We start from the raw sequence: 18,274 nt of genomic DNA, 5'->3' as shown, positions 1-18,274 counted from the left end.
AGCTGGAGGTAAGCTAAACGTGGTCAACAGAGCAATGTCACCTTCAAAAAAGTTAATGCCACATGAAGGTTTATGAACAGAAATATTGGTGTCAGAGGAGAGGCTCCTCTTCTACCCTGCATCTAGTCGGCTTATCTGGAAAAGTGTTTACTGTTCTAATGGGAGGCATATAAGGATATCTATCTATCCATCCATCCATCCATCCATCCATCCATTCAATCATTTTGTTTACTTTCCTTCAATAGAACATGAGCCCCAGGAGAGTGGGGATTTTGTTCACTGCTGTATACATAGTTCCTACAACAATGCTTCACAGACAGTAGGCCCTCAGGAAACTGGAATGACTGAATGGAGTAAATGAGAGAACTGCAAATTCTGTCAGATGATAAATGTTTAAAGGAAATAAGCTTGTGGAGAAAAGAAGTTTCACTGGAACCGTGGAAACTGTCTTCCAAGTTTGGAAGGCCCGTCATGTGGATAAAGCAGAGGGGTGGGACTTCTCCCTGTTACTGTGGTGGACAGAGCAGGGAACCATGACTGAAAGTTGCAGTGACGGCAATAACATGAGTTTAGTTCATAATTTAAAGACAGGTTGTCCTGGGGAAAGGTCAGGGAAAGTGGATATTCTTAAGCAGGGGTCAAAATTTCATGGTAAATACTAAAAAAATAAAATAAAATATAAGTTAAAAAAATTGGGCTTTATTTGAAAAGCAAAACTAAACATTAAGAAGATAAGTTAATTGCGGTGTGCCTGGATGGCTCAGTCGGTTGAGCGTCGGACTTTGGCTCAGGTCATGATCTCACAGTTCGTGGTTTGAGCCCTGCATCTTGCTCTGTGCTGACAGCTTGGAGCCTGGAGCCTGCTTCAGATTCTCTCTCTCTCTCTCTCTCTCTCTCTCTCTCTCTCTCTGTCTCTCTCTCTCTGTCTCTCTCTCTCTCTCCCTTTCCCCCCCTGTGCTCTCCCTCTCTCTCAAAAATAAATAAATAAACATTAAAAAAAAGAAAAAGAAAATAAGTTAATTTGGTTGCATAATACAGTTTTGATTATAATTTCAGCTGTATGCTAATTCTTAATCCATACAAAGACTGAATCAGCTGTTGCTGGGTTTTATGCAAGAGGGGTTGAGTACATTTTTGTGACAATTTTATGCTAACAAAAGAAAACATTCCTTATTTCACATTTGACTTTTTAAAAACAGTTGTATTGAAATATAATTGACTTTTACAGTTTTCAAAGCCTCTTCTCAATCATTATGTATTCCTATAATTCAGTTTTGATTATCAGGCTGCATTCCTATGGACTTTTTCCTGTTTGGTTGGTAACCTTTCCAATGGATAGTGGCTTTACTTGTGATTCAGTTTTCCAACATTACTTTTATCAGCCTCATAAATTTCTGTATCTTTTCCAAAATCTAGAATAACCCTATATATCCAAATCACACTGCATGTATAGTTTGTTGTAGAGAAATCCTAAATCTGGAAGAGAACAAGCAATAAAGACATGACTTAACTGGATAAAAATATATACTGTGATTAAACAAGCAGAGATGTTTACATGGAGACCAATTTCGTAAATGATCATTTTGTTAGTAAATACTTTTGTTTTCTTGAGAGAGAGAGAGAGAGAGAGAGAGCAAGCAGTGGAGAGGGGCAGAGGGAGAGAGAAAGAGAGAGAGAGAGAATCTTAAGCAGGCTCCATACTCAGCGCAGAGCCTTAGGTGAGGCTCCATCCCACAACCCTGGGATCATGACCTGAGCCAAAATGAAGAGTCAGATGCTTAACTGACTGAGCCACCCAGCTCCAGGAAATACTTTTATTTTATGAAAAATTTAATTTCCTATGTTACCAGAACTATGGAGACTTGAAATAGGAATACTCAGAAGATGATAAAGCTGTCAGAGTTGAAAGCCACTGACATGGATTCAGAGCTCTAAGCTTTGTTCCACCAAGCAGAGAACTGAGGGAATGAATATTCTGGCACATCTGTAACCCATTCCATTTGGTAGACTAGTTGGGAAGCTTTGCTGTTGATGATGGAATCTTGAGTCACCACAGTCACAGACAGGCTGGGACAATGGCCCCAAGCTAACACGTAATATTTAACAAGACTAAGTGTTTATCTGCAATTAGGTCTCAAACTTCATCCCTTCCCCATTCCCTCCCCTCCACACACACACACACACACACACACACACACACACACACACACACCAAAACAAATGGAATTATTCGATTGTGGCATGGCAGAGAGAAAATCCTGGCTTCCTTGGTTTACATGAAAAAAGCTGGGGGTTTGAGGTGGCCACATGCTCTGTGTGAATCAGCAAGTTGTCATGACTGCTTTAAGATGCAGTCTTGAACTACCCTTCTGAACAGTGGCCAGATGGGAAGAAGTGACATCCATTCTTATACACAGACTCTAGTTACCCATCTGGAGTAGCTGTTGGCAGAAGGTTGGGGAAGTGGACAGTTAGGTTTGGGGGGGGCACAGTATAGGGAGCACAGATAAGCCAGAACTATCTTCATTGAAGGCCTACTTAGAAAGCTGAGTATTGTTCTGGACCTGTTTGTTTATACAGAGAGGACCCCAACTTGGGCAAAAGAGGAGTTAACAAAGAGGAAGGGCAAGAGTGCAGTTGGTCCTCAGAGATAGCCTAGAACCAAGGACTCGAACTCCATATTACCTCTTCACCTCACCTTTCTGTCTCTCTGCATCTGGGCGTCATTTTCTGATGAGTCCTCTCCAGGAAGAAGTGCAGCCCCTAGGAGCTGTCCCCCCTCACTCCTTCCAACCCCAACTCCAGAGAGGAACTGATACTTGTTCTCAATGGCCCAAAACTTAAAAATCCCACATAGGGACTAAATAGTTGAATTTGGATCAGGTGCCTAACTCGAGGCCAATGATCTGTGGCCAGGGGATTGGAGGACTCTAAATGGCCCTTGTTGATAGCCTGGGGTGTGAGGTTTCTAGGAGCTGGGCAGCTTCCATTCAAACCACTTGGTGAGAGGGAATGGATCAGGAATTCTCCCCAGGGGGGATTTCTGTCCTGTCCTTGTCCAGCAGTATGAAAGAGAACTGGCACACCAAGGCATCTGGAAACATACCTATGCCTGATGAGTAGGAGTAAACTGGGGATGCTTAGTCATAGAATTACAGAATTTGGGGCTGGAGTGAGACTGAGGCTCAGCACTGTCAGATGACTTGCCCAGGGCCATCCAGCCAGTTAGAGACAAGAGCCCAGGCCTCCAGCACTGAACTCAGAGTTCCATCCACCATGCTTTATTATCTTCCCAAAGGAGAAAACACCAAGACATGAGGACTACCTTCAAACATCTGAGAGACTGTTATGTGGAAATAAGAAAGGTGTTTGATGATGCTCCAGAGGCAGATTAGGATTTGTGGACAGGAGTGACTGATAAGCAGAATTCTACTACATTTAAGGAAGAACATTAACTCCGGGACAGGCTTAACAAAGGAGGAGGCTGTCCCAGGAGGTGGTGGCCAGAGGCCCTGTCACTGGAACCCTTCAGGCTCAAGTTGCATAAACATCTGCTGAAGAAGGATGCTGAAGAAGGAATCCCTAAAGTCCCTTCCAACCCAGAGACACTTTAATAACAAACTTGGATCTGGACTACACTGCTTTTTACTGTTTTCCTTCAGTGTCCACCAGCTGTAGAATGTTTGCAATGCTAAATACTGTGCTAACCATTTTACAGTGGTTATCTCATTTAATCTAAACCTAGACGAGAGATGCTATTATTGTCTCATTATGCAAATGAGACACAGAAGCATCGTTTCCCAGAGGCATGTGGGAACTTCAGGTTTGCACCCAAACTTCTAGTCTTAACCCCTGTATTCAATGGCTTCTTAAAAACTATTTGTTTCCAGTTCCATTTTTACAATGCCTCTTTCAGGTAGTCTTTTTTTTTTTTTTAAAGTTTATTTACTTATTTAGAGAGAGAGAGAGAGAGAGAGCATGAGTGGGGGAGGAGCAGAGAGAGAAGGAGAGAGAGAATCCCAAGCAGATAGTACACTGTCAGCTATCAGCACAGAGCCCTCTGTGGGGCTTGAACTCACAAACCACAAGATCATGACCTGAGCTGAAATCAAGAGTCGAATGCTTAACCGACTGAGCCACCCAGACACCCCTCTTTCAGGTATTCTTAAAATGTGATGCTCAGAATATCTGCATCAGAACCATTATTTTTTGTTTGTTTATTTATTTATTTTGAGAGAGAAAGAGCACACGCCCAAGTGGGGAAAGAGCAGAGGGAGAGGGAGAGAGAATCCCAAGCAGGCTCTACACTCATCATGGAGCTCATTGCAGAGCTTGATCCCACAACCATGAGATCATGACCTGAGCCGAAATCAAGAGTTAGATACTTCACTGACTGAGCCACCTAGGTGCCCAGAGCCATATACTTTTGGTTTTGATGAAGAACCAAATATTTTGAACCTCATATCATTATAAATAGTCATGCTCCCCATATATTTGAACCTCATATTATTTGTAAATATTCATGTACATCAGCTCTCCCTGCTACCCAATGAACCAGAATGTCTGTATGGGATAGACTGGGAATATGCATTTTTTAATACTGGTGGGTACTAAAGTTTGAGAACCACTGGTCTAGAGCTTTCAGGGGAAGGCTGGAGGGGAGATCAGATGCGGAAAATTCTCATATTTATCTAAACAGCTGAGATTTGCTTTGAAGGCTATGGGGAAACATTGAAGGGCGGAATGTTGGGGTTTGACATGACAGGAATTCATCTTCAGTGAATTCAGTCCGGTGTCTGTGTGGGCAGGGCTGGAGGCTAGAGACTGGGCTGGAGGTGACTGCATCTTCCAGGGGAGAGGTGATGTGGGCCTGAGCAGAGCAGAGGCAGTGGGAATGAAGAGGAAGGGATATCCTGGAGGGGCAGAAAGCAGGCAGAAGCAGCAGGACTTGGTGCTTGATTGTGGAGTAGAGGGAGAGGAAGTAGCCTAGTGCATGAGTTCGGTACACAGGACTGAAAGATGTCTGCATATAGACTTTCGAAAGTAAGAAAGCACTTTCAATAGGTGGTGAGTTGAAAACTTGATGGAGGAGATAGCACTGACATAGATGGCTGGAGGGGTGCCTGGGTGGCTCAGTCTGTTGAGCTTCCAACTTGGAATAAATAAATAAATAAACAAACAAACAAACAAACAAACAGACAGACAGACAGACAGTTGGATTTTAGGAGGAACTGGTGAGAATGGGAGGGAGCGACATCCCAGAGAGGGAGCTCTGTGGGCAAGGCAGAGGGGTAGGAAAGCACAGGATGTGTTTGAATTTGGGCTAAGAAGTGGTTGGGGAGGGAAGGTGGGGGCAAATATTACAAAGATCAACTTAAGTCAGTGGGATAAGGACCTTCGACATCAGTATGAAGAGCCTTGCCCCTTTTGTCTTGAGGGCTTGTTCTTGGGGCAGCAATATGACCAAAATGACATTTGGAGAGATCGCTCAGCCCAGCTAAAGGACTGACCCTACTGTTTTGTTTTTACACTGGAGTACAGTTGACTCACAATGTTGCATTAGTTTCAGGTGTACGACACGGAGATTGGAGGAGTCTATATGTGATGCCATGCTCACTGCAAGTGTAGCTACCATCTGTCACCATACGGCGCTGTTGCAGTGCCATTGATGTTATTCCCTATGCTCCACCTTTTATCCCCACGGCTTATTCTTTCCATAAGTGGAAGGCACTCCCCTTCACCCATTTTGTCCATTCCCCTATCCCCCTTCTCTCTGGCAACAATCAGTTTGCAGTCTTTATTTATAGGTCTGTTTTTATTTATTTATTTATTTATTTATTTATTTATTTATATCCAAGTTAGTTAGCATATAGTGCAACAAAGATTTCAGGAGTAGATTCCTTAATGCCCCTTACCCATTTAGCCCATCCCCCCTCCCACAACCCCTCCAGCAACCCTCTGTTCTCTATATTTAAGAGTCTCTTATGTTTTGTCCCCCTCCCTGTTTTTATATTATTTTTGCTTCCCTTCCATTTTGTTCATCTGTTTTGTATCTTAAATTCCTCATATGAGTGAAGTCATATGATATTTGTCTTTCTCTCACTGAGTAATTTTGCTTGGCATAATACCCTCCAATTTCATCCATGTAGTTGCAAATAGCAAGATTTCATTGTTTTTGATTGTCGAGTAATACTCCATTGTATGTGTATACCACGTCTTCTTTATCCATTCATCCATCGATGGACATTTGGGCTCTTTCCATACTTTGGCTATTGTCGATAGAGCTGCTATAAACATTGGGGTACATGGGTCCCTTTGAAACCGCACACCTGTATCCCTGGGATAAATACCTAGTAGGGCAATTGCTGCGTCATAGGGTAGTTCTATTTTTAATTTTTTGAGGAAACTCCATACTGTTTTCCAGAGTGGCTGCACCAGCTTGCATTCCCACCAACAGTGCAAAAGAGATCCTCTTTCTCTGCATCCTCGCCAACATCTGTCGTTGCCTGGGTTGTTAATATTAGCCATTCTGACAGGTGTGAGGTGGTATCTCATTGTGGTTTTGATTTGTAGTTCCCTGATGATGAGTGATATTGAGCCATTTTTTCATGTGTCTGTTCGCCATCTGGATGTCTTCTTTGGAGAAGTATCTATCATGTCTTTTGCCCATTTCTTCACTGGATTATTTGTTTTTTGGGTGTTGAGTCTGATAGGTTCTGTATAGATTTTGGATATCAACCTTTTTTAAAAAATTTATTTTATTTTATTTTTTAAATTTACATCCAAGTTAGTTAGCATATAGTGTAACAATGATTTCAGGAGTAGATTCCTTAATGCCCCTTACCTGTTTAGCGCATCCCCCCTCCCACAACCCCTCCAGTAACCCTCTGTTTGTTCTCCATATTTAAGAGTCTCTTCTGTTTTGTCCCCCTCCCCGTTTCTATATTATTTTTGCTTCCCTTCCCTTGTATTCATCTGTTCTGTGTCTTAAAGTCCTCGTATGAGTGAAGTCATATGATATTTGTCTTTCTCTGACTGACTAATTTCGCTTAGCATAATACCCTCTAGTTCCAGCCACGCAGTTGTAAATGGCATGATTTCATTCTTTTTGATTGCTGAGTAATACTGCATTGTATATGTATACTACATCTTCTTTATCCATTCATCCATCGATGGACATTTGGGCTCTTTCCATACTTTGGCTATTGTTGATAGTGCTGCTATAAACATTGGGGTACGTGTGTTCCTTCAAAACAGCATACCTATATCCTTTGGATAAATATATAGGTCTGTTTTTGCTTTTTGTTTGCTTATTCCTTCATTAAGGGCCGACCCTAGTTTCTGAGGCAGTCTTTTCCCCAGTGTCTGTTGGATGTAGAGCTAAATGTTCATAGATCCTACTTAAAAAGGAAATGGAACCCCTATTACAACCTGATTTTCTGATGAAATATTAGTAAATTTCCATAGGCTCGCAAAAGTATTTTATTGAGATGGTGTCAAGCATTAATTTCCTCTGAAATTTAAAAAAATATTTATTTTTATTTTTGAGAGAGAGAGAGAGATAGAGACAGAGCACGAGGGGGAGAGGGGCAGAGAGGGAGGGAGACACAGAATCCGAAGCAGGCTCCAGGCTCCGAGCTGTGAACACAGAGCCTGATGTGGGGCCTGAACTCACACACTGTGAGATCATGACCTGAGCTGAAGTCAGACGCCTAAACAACTGAGCCACCCAGGCGCCCCTAATTTCCTCTGACATCTTATCTTCACTTTTTGATTCTTACCACCAACCCCCCCTTTACTATTAGTAGTTATGTCCCCTAGACATGTCAGGTGGTGTGTTTATAACAGGCCTCATCCCTGGTGTGGGTGGGGAATGATGGCTGGCTAGAATGAGCAAAGACCCTGATGTGCAGTGTTGCCTATTGAATAAACAATGGAAATGCTAAGGGGTATTGGGGTGGGGTGGGGCCGTCCCTAGATTTGCAATAGCTCCCTGGAACACAGACATGGAAAGAGGTGGTCAGGGCATGAAACAGTCTTGGCCGGCAACCACTTGTGCTGGGGAGCGAATAGCTTGAAAGGTATGGGTGCTTTTATGGACACTGTGGAATGCCACTATATTCCTAGGAGGCTGGGAGAAGCCTTGTCTTTTTTGTCTCTATCCTTCACCCCACAGGCCAAGTCCCTCTTCCTTAGATTCTAGTATTCATGGCTTCTCCTTTCTCTGGACTCCTGTGGAACTCATTTGCAGGACATCCATAGATTACACTCATTTATCTAATTGCTTCCTGAATTTCCATTTGGTTCTCCAGCTAGTATGTAAATTCTTTAGGAGAAGGGCCCATGACTATCATTCCATGGGATTCTGCATTGTGCCTATAACAGTGTGGGCACATGGAGATCTTAGTAAGTGCTATTTGCTTGTTCAGCTGTTTGGTTGAAGTCTTGGAGCACAGATAGTATAGTTACTTTTTAGCTGAAGGAGCTTTATGACAGTGACTAAATTGCTCTCTCTCAGTAGGGTCACAATTATTATTTGTCACAAATGTGCGTTGACTGCCTACATCCTGAATTGTTGAGGGAAAAAATGCTTTCAGAACACTCATGATCTAAATGAGGGCTTAAATGCAGTTTCACATTGACTTCGGGTGATCCTGCTGTCTTCCCATTAATACATATATGCATTAAACTCTCAGTGAATTTGGTGAGGACTTGTGCTATATTAGGCACTGCAGAGGCATTACAGATTCTGTAGAAAACATAGGTCCTGGAGCACCTGACTGGCTCAGTTGGTTGAGCATCCAGCTCTTGATCTCAGCTCAGGTCTTGATCTCAGGGTCGTGAGTCCAAGCATCAGGCTCCATGCTGGGCGTGAAGCCTACTTTCACAAAAAACAAAATGAAACAAGAATATAGGTCCTGTCTGGAGAATCCTCCTGAGCTAAATTGGCCAGTGGGCACTCGTCTGTTAAGGGTCACTTTTGGCATCTGGGACTTACTACTCAACAGAGATGGGCACAGGTTCAGCCTTGCCAGTCTTCCCATGACCCACCCTATGTTGTCAGAGCTAGCTCCCTAGTTCCTTACGGCTGCATCAGACCAGGGCTTGAGTGCAGAAAAGGCAGTGAAGAGGGCTGTGGATATGTAGGAAATCTGTTTCAGCGTCAGGTGAGAGGGAGTTCTAGTCTCTCTGAGCTCTCGGGGGCTCCATGTTGTTGTCTTTAAGATGTGGTGGAAATGCCCACCTCCCAGGACTCTCAGGAAATGTAACTGAGAGGGTGAACAGAAACATATGGCCCCATCTGCCTCCCTCACTCCTGACCCGCGTCACTCAGGCTCCCGTCTGCGGTGCTGTCAGCATCTGTCTGCTGGGTCTGTTCCCTGCTTTCTGTTCTCATGGCTATGGCTTTGGTTTGAAGTCCTGATCATTTCTTGTCACAGAAACTACATCTTTTATTTTGTGGTAATCTTTTACTTTTTTAAGTTTTAGAAATCTCTTGAATGTATCAATCTCAGTCCACTTCCCCAAATCTTCATTCACTCCTGTGGAGGCAACTGCCATAAGCATTTTGGTGTGTATATTTTTATAAGTTTATAAAACACACAGAGACATTTTTCTACTCTAGATAGAATCATTGTGTACATATTTTTCTGCGCCTTGATTTTTCAATCAATCCTTTTCTGTGAATTTACAACATATACACACATGAGAATTTTTTCATAAAGTAGGTTACTGTGTACACTTTATTTTGCAGCTAGCCTTTTATCTTAGCTCATACACAACTGTCTCCTAATTGGGCTTTTTGTTTCCATCTCATACCTCTCCACCAAAATGCAGGAATGGTTTTCCTTAAACCCAGATGGGGGAATCTTTGACTATAAGGTGAAGTCCTAACTCCTTCACGTGACAATTCAAAGCTCTCTACTATCTAGCCCCAGTGGATTTGCAAATTGATTGGAGTATTTCTTAGATTTTTGTTGTCGTTAGTGGCAGAAGCTTTTTGTCCTCTGAACAAAACCTATGTATACCCCCTATATATTAAGTAGATAAACGTGGGGCTCCTGGGGTTGATGTGTACCTCTGTGGGGGCCTCTAGATCCCAGCCTGCTCAGGCACCCTTCCCTGTCTCACAAGCCCTGTTCTCTATCCTACTTCGTATTCTATCTCAAGGCATGTTGGTCTTTCTTGAGATCAGCCTAAAAAAGTCAGAGATGTATGCACACTTCTCAGTTTCTCTTTATTCATTATGAGCCTGCAATGCAATACTTAAAACAAAACTATTGGGAGCCTTTTGTTAACCTTCTTTCCTAGAGGAAGTGAATTTCATAAGCTTATTAACTCTTTGTTGAAGTGTCTTGAATGAGCCCACTCAGATTCTAAGTTACCCTTTTTCAGACATGGACATTTGGAGAGCCAGTTTTGAAGAGCTCGGTTTCGTTGCTTTTCTGTCCTTTTCGATGGTGAACATATTGGGCATTCTCCTATTGCTGACCTTTTTTCTTTGCTCTGGAGTTATTATTATGTTTAGATCTCCAGGACCCAAAGACTGTGAGGTTCTTGAGGATTGAAGCAAGCAGACCGAGTAGGTGATAGTTGTGTTCATGAGCTAAGATAGAAAACAAGCTGCAGAACAGAATGTATCCAGGTGGGTCGTCTCATGTATCTAGCTCAGTGCCTGGCCCACCAGGAATGCTCAATAGGCTTTTCATCCTTAGAAAGTATATCAGGTAGGACAATTCCGTCTGCAATTGGGGCAAAGAAGAGATGCAGGTATTTCCATTGCCCATGATATGGGGTCCATCATTTGCCATCAGTCTAGCTTTGGAAATGTTACCGGGGGACGTGTGCAGGTAAGGACGGTCAGCATCCTTTCTTGACAAACCAATACCTGGCAGCCTCTGCTTCTCCCAGTTGCAAGGACCTGAACGGAATGGGGGCGACTGGGGATATTCTCTCTATGCTTAATTCACATCAGTGATAGGTTTGTGCATCTTGAGTTTGATGACCACTGGAATGACCACTCAATGACCACACTGGGATCATTTTAGATTTGATGCTGGTCATCTAAGAAACTCTGAAAAAAATCAAGACATAAATAGCTCACAAGCTGAATTTGTGGCTTTTGTGGATATATTTATTTATACTTTTCAAAAGCAGTGAGTCTAAGATACTCAAAATGACATTCTTTGCTTCCTTTGACCACAGAAGCCACATGTCTACGTCATTACCAGGAGGTTGTGTTAGGGAGATTGTGATCTTCCTACTGATCTTCTAAAAAAGCAGAAACAAATGACAAGCCAAGAACTCTGTGTTGGTTGCAGTGCATATATTGATTAGATTCCTTAACTTTCACCAAAGGATTTTTACTTTGTTCTCAGCTTGTCTTGTTACTTGGCAACATGGCATATCTATCCTAGGGTGTCACCTCAAATGCTCTGATCTCTGATTTCTATAATCATGTTTAGGTTTTTCTTTTTTCGTGTTCCTTGGCACATTTTTTTCTAATATGGAATGCACTCGACTGGCTCTTTGTCAGCCATTTGGAAGGTACCCATTCTTCTGTCTTAAATTATGCCAATTGTGCCTCAAAGTTTTTTTAAAAAAGATTTCTGACACAGGTTCATTGGTCTTTGAATGCATTGGGATTTTAAAATTATTATTGTTTCTATGTATTTTCCCAGGTAACTCAGTGGCATATATCTCCCCACTTGCCCTCCAGCACAGCCTAGGCTCCCCGCTTCCCATAGTCTCGTAGAGTGGGACATACTGTACCATGCAGACTACCTGATCCCAGATCAGACTTTGTTAAAGGATCAAGGTATTTTTTCTCACTGAGCTGGGATTGGACTCAGCATTGTCCTTACTCAGGGTTCTAGGCATCCACCCTCATTCCACTGGAGTTGACACTTGAGATGAAACCAGTATCCTGTTCCTGCTCTAGTATCTTTCCCACACCTTATCTTACTTAATATGTAGTATTTGTTGCTTCTAGGCATATAAAATATTTCGGCAACTATTTGAAAATTAACTCCCATTCTCCCTCTTGCTCAAGTTGCCTAACTAGCTATGTCATTGGTCTTGCATGAAAAAAGAATGACTGAGAACCTTCAAGAGTTGCCTTTCTTTCCCTTTCACATCTGATTTTTAATAGCATCTGGGGGAGCTTTCTTATCATTTGGGGTAGAATTCAGCCATATTTCCTGAATGACGAAGCGTTATTTTTATTTTATTTTATTTTATTTTATTTTATTTTATTTTATTTTATTTTATTTTATTTTATTTTATTTTATTTTAAAGTTTATTTATTTTGAGAGAGAGAGAGAGAGCAAGCAGGGGAAGGGCAGAGAGAGAGGGGGAGAGAGAGAATCTTAAGCAGGCTCCACACTCAGCACAGAGCCCAATGTAGGGCTCGATCTCATGAACTGTGAGATCATGACCTGAGCTGAAATCAAGAGCCAGATGCTTAACCAACTGAGCCACCCTGTGCCCCAAGTTGCATCATTTTAGATTCAATAAAAGTCACAGAATTTTCAGAAATGTTAAAATTAATGTCCTCTGGTGAGTTCTACTAGATCTTAGTCATAAAATCAACTATTAACCGTTAGCCTTGTTTCTTATGTCCAGACACTGGGGTCATTAAAATGAGTGGCACAGCCATGGATGGCATCACCTCCTATATACAGATACAAGCTTGAATGTTCCTTTTGAGAAAATGTGTTAAGATTTCCTTGACATTTTGGCTTAAACCATCTGCCATACTATGGAATTAGAAAAGTAAAGATCTTGAGGTCTTGGACAAAGTCTTACTCATCTTTATGAGCTACAGCCCTCATATGGTGGCATCTAGTGCTCGATAAATATTTGATGAATGAGTCAATGAATGATTGGAGTGTCATACTTTGTGGTTTGGCTTGAAATAAACAAGATCACATTATTTGGTTTATGGAAAATGACTTAATTTCATTGTCTCAATTGTCAGTACATCCGAGTTGCTCATTTTCTGGGACGGTAAGTAGAAAAGAATAAGATATATAGGAGTGGTGAGGTGAATGCTCACTAATTTGTTAGTGGGGCTAGTGTCATAAGTCAGCTTTTTTTTTTTTTTTTTGTCTTAGTAAAATATCAGAAAAGTCTCTTTTCTTACCTTTTTCTAAATCTGAAATATTATTTCTGACATCTGCAAATCTTCAGGGCCTCTTGTGGCATTGTCCTCTAGAATAAGAAAAATTAGGCCTCTTGGGTGGGGACATATCCTGTAATCTCTAGCTTAGTCTCTAGTACCTTTGCATTTTCCCACATGGCCTTGAACCCCATTTCTAATTGAGTGATTGTTCTTTAGTCAACATGTGAATCCTAAAAATTTCAGATTTGCCAATTGCACATTGTATAGTCAAACCAAACCTTGTTTTATTTAAACACAATACACATATCCCTGTGGAAATTAGCAGAATTTTCTGCCCAAGCTCATGGTTGTTATCTTGGGGCATCTATCAAGGAATGTTTGCCACATGAGTGAAGCCTTGTTTCTATTTTAACAATTCTCAGCTTAGGGCCGAATCCTTGGGACTTCAATGTACAGCCATCAGCTGAGGTAGAAAGCATATGGTGCTTAGTGTCTAGAAACCATTTATGTCTGTTCTCGGAACCTTGTTGCAGTCTGTTTAAATGTAGTTTTTCAAAATAGATTTTTAATGTTTATTTTTCGAATAGCTTGGATTTGCAACTGAAGAGAAAAGCTCTTAAAAAAAAGATTATATCAGAGGGGGAAAAGTTGCATCCAATGCTGTGTGATGGTTGCCATGGTGATGATTGAATGTAAATTTCAGTTTATGTAAAACCCTGCTAAGGTTTTGATTGGAGACCTGAGGTGAGGCTTGGTGTCAGTTGGTGAAGTGGCTAAAAAGCATCCATTAATGAGGGGGGAGGAGGGAAAGACAGGATCACACAGCTCGTTCCCCACCCAGGTATCCAGTCACTGACTAATCTCTGAACTGTGAGCAAGGGGGTACAAATTGGAGCGTGGAACAAAAAATCGTGCCTCTCTTCTCCCTTGACGATTTCTCCGAGGGAGCTTCCTTAGAGAGGAGGCAGCTCTTGCAAAGTTGAGCTCCCCTGTGCTTGCTTCATTGATTTTAAGTAGGTATTTGATTGTGGGAAAGGAGATTCAAGCACCAGATATGGGAGCTGGGCGAATGACTTTTGCAGGCCTTCCAGCCTCAATTTCCAATGTTTGAGTACTTGTACGCAGCAATAAGAAGGGGAAAAAAAGGCAACAACAACAGTGAAAACCAAAGCAAAACAAAAAAACAGAAGGAAGGTTAATCACATCGTGTTACCCTAAAGCTTTCAGGCATTAGAATTGTAAATCTACCTGGAAGGCAGGCGTTTTTCCACTTAAATTAAGTGATTTAATCTAAGAAGGAACAGTTATGGATTGGTGAGTAACCAAGCTGATTACAAACTAGTTTGTTTCTCTCAGTCTTATTCTTTAGTGCTACCTACTTAACTCTTTAGTATTTATGTGTAGTTGCTCTAATAGTAACCCCCTCCATATATTCATTTATGATTTATGTTGTGTGTGTATAATTTTTAGAGAGGGTAGGATTGAGAAAGCATACCAGTTGCTTTCCATTCATCACATCAAGTCTCTGGGCAAAATGCCAAGTTATTGCTGCCCACCTGGCTAATTGCAGACCAAAATAATGAAGACAGACATATCAATCTATGCTGTGGGCATTCAGGGTCATTTTCAGCGTACCGATTGGAGTTAGCGCTGTGCGTGTCCTAAGTAAAACTGGGAGATAACTGAATTTGCCTTTTGATAACCTTCTGGCTCTTTTTCCTTCAACCTTCTCCATGATGACTGATCAGCAGTCCCCTGATACAGCACCTTCATATCCAAAGTCACCCATTGTGACTGTGTAAACACCGTTGTAGAGTCCTCTTTTTGCTCAACTAGAAATGCTCCAGTTTCTAGAACAATCTTTCTCTTCGACATTCCCCCGAACCTTTTCAAAATCCTTTCTCCAAAATGCGAAAGTAACTGAATTAATGGTTCTTTTTTTTTTTTTAATTTATTTCTCAGAGAGAGAGAGAAAGAGAGTGAGCAAGCTGGGGAGGAGCAGAGAGAGGGGGACAGAGGGTCTGAAGTGGGCTCTGTGCTGGCAGCTGATGTGGGGCTTGAACTCACGAACTGTGAGTTCATGACCTGAGCTGAAGCCAGATGCTCAACTGCTCAACCAACTGAGCCACCCAGGCACTCTAATGGTTATTCTTTAATGGTCCTCTTTGGAGGAGAGGCTAGTAGATTGCCAGAGCCTCTAGTTTTAGATTTCCTGTCTAATTTTTCTCTGACCTGGAGGCATATACAGACATCAAATTTGTTAGGGGCTGAATTATTTCTCCCCTCAAATTCATTTATTGAAATCCTAACCCCTAGTAGCTCAGAATACAATTGTATTTGGACATAGGGTCTTTTAGGAATAATTAAAGTAAGTGATGAGGTTTTTGGGGTGGCAGTAGGGTTTGTGGGGTCTGGAGCTGAAGGCCAAGAAAGAATTCTTGAAGATGTCTTTGGTTCAAAAAGGTAATTTTACTGAAGCATGGGGACAGGGCCCTTGGGCAGGAAGAACTGCCCTGGGACCAAGAGGAGAGACTAGCTTTATACTATGGAGTTGGGAGAAGGTAAAGTCCAGGGGAAGTTTCCAGTGAGATTTTCATATGCTAAAGAAGACTTCTAGGATAGTGGAGGCCTAGCTATTGTCAAGCGAAGGTTGTTTTCCCTCTAGCAAATAATTAGCATTAAGACCCTAGGGAGTTCCTGGAGGAACTCTGCCAGCCTCAAGTATTTGTCAATGGGTTGCAGTTTATAAGGAAATTTAGTTCTGTCTACCATTTCCTTCTGCCTTTGTTCCCCACATCACTATTGAGGGGTGATGGAGACTTAGGTCCAAGACTATGATCTCTATCAGTTAACCATTTGTTTTTCCCCTTTCCTTTGTTCTTGGGCAGCCAGAACTGCCCGAGGAATATCACACATATCCCACCTGGGGGTGAGGGAGGTGTTTGCAGCCTGCCTTATGCTCCCTCATCAGTAAAGGCATTAGGATGGGCTCTAATCCAATACGACTGGAAGAAGAGATTAGGACGGAGGTAAGTACATGCATGTAGTAAAGACCATGTGAGGACATGGGAGAAGGCAGCCATCTGCAAGCCAAGGAGAAAGGCCTCTGAAGAAACCAAACCTGCAGACATCTTGATCTTAAACTTCTAGCCTTGATCTTAAACTGTGAGAAAATATATTTCTGTTGTTTAAGCCCCTTTGTCTGTGGTGTTTATTATGTCAGTCCCAGCAAACTGTAATGTAAGCTCTGACAGTTTTTCAAGTGCTTGCTTTAAGCTTTGATTGCAGAGGCATCTATTTCAAAGATGGCATCCATTTCAAAGATAGCTGTCTGGAATAAACACATTAATAAACACAGGACTAGATGAAGAGCCAGGCCACCTCCCCACATGGAGTCTCCTTTGTTTTAAAGATCTTGGTTGATTTCAATAACTGACCATTGTCTTTTCTCTTCCTGCTTTAAATTTCCATTCTTAGGTTTTAAATTCACCATTAAAGAGTAAGCCTGCAAAACCCCAAGGCCCCACCCTCAGCCCCAGTAAAAGCAGAACCCCAGGTCTGTGCTGTCTCTTTCTCTCTCTCCCCTTTCCCATGACCTCACTGTGTGGCCACAGGTGTGCTAAGTAATTTTCAGGTCTTGTAAGTAATAAAACTTCATTTTTTCAAAGTTTCCTGATGCTTATTGCTGAAGGGCATCTTGCAATCATAATAGAATCCGTAAGGGTCCATCTAATTGTAACATTGGTTTCGAAAGGGAGAGGTCGGTGGGACCCTCCCGGGGCCCAGGTGAGTGCCCCCAGGCATTTCTGGCTGACAGCATGGCTGTAGATAGTCTGAGACCAGCACAGAACACAAACTAATACAGATTTATAGACAGATAACATGTATAGATGTCTGGGTAGTTATTACACTGAGTGGCAGAAGCATTATTCAAAATTACCTTGGTCTAGTTCAGTAGGGATGATCTTAAGTTCTACACTTCGGTCCATAAAAAAAATTCAACTAGTGCAGCTTGGCAGAAATCCAGCGTGGCAATAATGTGTGAAAATTAACTGCTGGTTACAGTTGACCACTTGACTGATTAGGAAGCAACAGTATGATGTTGCCATTAAAAGCTACTACGATATTAAGCCACAGTTCTACAGCTCCCCAGTCTTGGTATATTGTAATTTCACTATATTCCACCAAGAATGGTGTTTCACTCTGGGTGCCACCCTTTTAGGAGGAAACTGGCCAACTAGAATATGTCCAGCAAAGGACAAGCCTGGGGTTTAGAAACGTGGATTAGCCATTTTGTGGAAGGGGTTGTGACTGTGTTCTGAGTTGCCCCGTAAGGGAGAACTCTATTTGAGGTAGAAATTCCTGGCAGGAGGGATGAATATTACGGTGGAATTTCCAACATTCTTTCCACCCTGGATGATTAGTGAAGCCCGTGAGTGGATGGCATTCTCTTGGTGATGGTTATTATGCATATGATATCAGTTGAACAGTCAGAGTGAAGGGAAGAGTTTATATCCCATGCTTGGGGGAATATTTCTCTTTTCTTCTGGACCTTTTTGTGGCTGAAATGAACCTGCAGACACCACAGCCATCATGCTACCAGCCTGAGAATGAAGCTCATGCCGAAGGATGATAGGATAGAGAAATAGGAAGAACCTGGGGCTTTGATGATGTGACATAACTCTTATGGCAGCCAACCCTCAAATCTGCCCAAACTGCTGGGCTTTCTACTGAGAGATAAATGTCCTTACCTGTTTAAGGCCTTTTGAGTTGGGATTTCCTTTACATGCAGCAGAATCATTTTAACAGATTCTGCAGGGTTGTGCTGAAGATAAGGATGATCATTCATAGATGATCATAGATCATTTCATAGATCATTTGAAATGCCCACTGATGGAGTAGACAAGAAGTATTTGTCACTGTGAGTATTTAAATAGAGGATGACTATAATTAAAATAAAAATCCTTTATTTAAACAGTAGGGTTTTGCTCTAAATGATTCTTTAGTGTCTTTCAAATGTGGATGATCTAAGATTCAAAAATAATTCTTGTAAGATGTGAGTGACCATGAAGCTGAACATTTTCTCAGGACATTTGCATTATCCCCAGTGTGATAACTCAGATGAAGTTTTTATTAGTAGAATGTGGAGGT

The 18,274-nt window shown here is 41.9% G+C and overlaps 1 protein-coding gene across 3 annotated transcripts in view; it reads left to right on the top strand.

The window, feature by feature from the left end:
- The window catches only part of PIK3AP1 (phosphoinositide-3-kinase adaptor protein 1), a 117,736-nt gene that overhangs the window by 21,047 nt on the left and 78,415 nt on the right, over positions 1-18,274 (top strand). The gene's annotated exons all lie outside the window — the stretch shown is intronic.

Source organism: Puma concolor, chromosome D2 (genome assembly GCF_028749965.1).
Source record: "Puma concolor isolate L17-30 chromosome D2, mPumCon1.1.hap2, whole genome shotgun sequence".
In the NCBI taxonomy this organism is placed as follows: Eukaryota; Metazoa; Chordata; class Mammalia; order Carnivora; family Felidae; genus Puma; species Puma concolor.
This window is presented reverse-complemented; position numbering and strand designations above follow the sequence as displayed.